The sequence below is a fragment of the Sinocyclocheilus grahami genome, unplaced genomic scaffold (assembly GCF_001515645.1).
Source record: "Sinocyclocheilus grahami isolate Dianchi unplaced genomic scaffold, SAMN03320097.WGS_v1.1 scaffold73.1, whole genome shotgun sequence".
Taxonomy (NCBI): domain Eukaryota; kingdom Metazoa; phylum Chordata; class Actinopteri; order Cypriniformes; family Cyprinidae; genus Sinocyclocheilus; species Sinocyclocheilus grahami.
Window position 1 is genome coordinate 909,529 of NW_015505252.1, and position 2,369 is coordinate 911,897.

Below are 2,369 nucleotides of genomic sequence, written 5' to 3' on the forward strand. Positions count from 1 at the left end.
TGAAAATATGAAAAGATTTATTCAAAATATTAATAAAAACTGTAAACGTATATAAAGGACACTAAAACAACACTACAGGCAACACTGGTCAACAAATACTTATACTTTACAGTGCATACACATTTTTATTTACTTACGATTAACCTTCTAACTAATGACTTGTCTGTTAAGCATTATATAATATACTAATGTTCTTTATTAAAGTCATTATGTGTTAGCAAAAAAAAAAAATCTCTCTCTTTATCTATTCCTTCTCTTTCTAGCGTGTACTTATCTGAACAATGTCTAAGAACTTGGCATTACAAGCACTTCCTGTGTCTGTTTGCCTCTTTAAGAAGAATCGCTTTATGTATCCCCCAATTGTAAGTCGCTTTGGGTAAAAGCGTCTGCTAAATGTCTAAATGTCACAGCAAAGGATTTATAACGACATTTCTGCACAGATATCAAAGTCACCAGACAGCTCATAAGTACCTGCTCAGCGCGCCACATGCCGCATCGACATTACCGTTCTGGACCATGACGGTCCGAGCGACGAAGCGAAGGTGGCTCGCCATGTTTCATCCGTCAATCTTCTTCTTCTTCTTTTTGTTCAATGGCCATTCACTCCTTAGGAGTATTACCGCCACCTACTGTATATGTTGCGCACATGGGTGATGAATCTGTACTGAAGGGAAAATATATATATTTTTTAAATTGTATAATGCCCCACCCACCCCAGAGGATCAGAGAGCAAGCTTCAGCTCCTCCAGCTTCCACACTGTGCTCCTCAACCTCCGAGATGATCCTCATCCTCAAACACTAAATCCTGTGGTCTAGTCCTATGAGCTCTAAAAATGTTAAAACCACCTTAAACATCTGAGTATCACTCAAACCCTTTCCCAGAAGGTCCAGGAGGCTCACTGGCCTGTTCCTTATATTGCTAAAAAGACTGTTACGTTGATCTTCATATTTACTACATTTAAAAAGCATGTGCTCTACACTGTACAAAATGACCATGAATTTAACGGTAAAAGACTGTAAAAATGCTACAGTAAAAACCTGTTAAATGGTTAACGGTAAATTCCCCTACTATATACGGTGAAAAACTGTACTGGACATTACATGTATTGGACATTACATGTATTGGACCTTCATTTTATGGTAGTATACCGTTTTTGGAAGTGAAAAAGACTGTATAACTTATAGTGAATAACCGTAAATTGACATTCCCAGAATTCCCTGCGTTACATTTCAAATTTGATGTTTTTTTGTTGAAATAACTATGTTTCTTCTTAGTTTTTTCTTATCAGTTATGTATATTAGGGTTGTGAGTTACACTTGATGTTATTAAATTAATTAAACATTCACTGCATTATTTCAGTTTCATGTGTGTTACCGTGATGGTGTTTAGTGTTTGTGTGAATGACACTGTGCACCTTCTATATATGTTTTTATTTAAAAGCTGCTTGTGATGAGCTTTGCTTCATCATGTGACTTTCTCATCACCTCCTGCATTTGGTGGTTATCAGTGTATTACAAAGGAACAAAACAGATTTCAGTACTTCAATAGGTTGGTATACATTATATCAGTTAATGAAATTACGGTATTTAACTGTAAATTTAAGTTAAAACCGTAAAACCTAAAACGTTGCTACCGTATTTTTTACGGTAAAATTCCGGCAACCACAGCTGCCGTTTTTTACCGTAATTTTTTTTTACAGTGTACTGTTTCAAAAACATCACATTCATCACACATACCATTTTCATGCTTCCCCATTAATGCAAGTGTTGAATTTAGTCCTGTGTAACCCATCCTTAATCTAGAAATCATTACTACTTTCTTTCTGTCTTCCATAAACCTGTTCTTTTTTCCCTACTGATTTTACAATAATATAACACCACTTGTGCTGCTATTTTCCCATCTTTGTTGCCATATTCTTAATATTTCCCTATTAATTACTGATTTTATCTAATTTCTTCCCAGAGGTACCTTAACATCCACCAAGTTTTTCTTTAATGCTTCTTTTGCTAACTTATCCGCTGTTTCATTTCCTACTATCCCGATATGTGCCTGTACCCAACAAAAGTATACGATTGTACCCTCTATTTTCAGTTTGTACAGTAATGTATACATTTCTACTAGCAGGTCTTCTCTATCAGTTTTTGTCGACAATATACTTTTAAGAGCTGATGAAGAATCTGAGCAAATTACAGTCGGAGTCCTATTTGGCTTCATCTGTTCTACCCTCTGCAATCCTACTATTATAGCAGTTAATTCTGTAGAATATACGGACAGTTTGTCACTTAACCTTAAACGTATTTTCGTCTTAAATCTTGGAATGTACACTCCTATGCCAACTTTTTGTTTGATTGGGTCTTTAGACCCATCT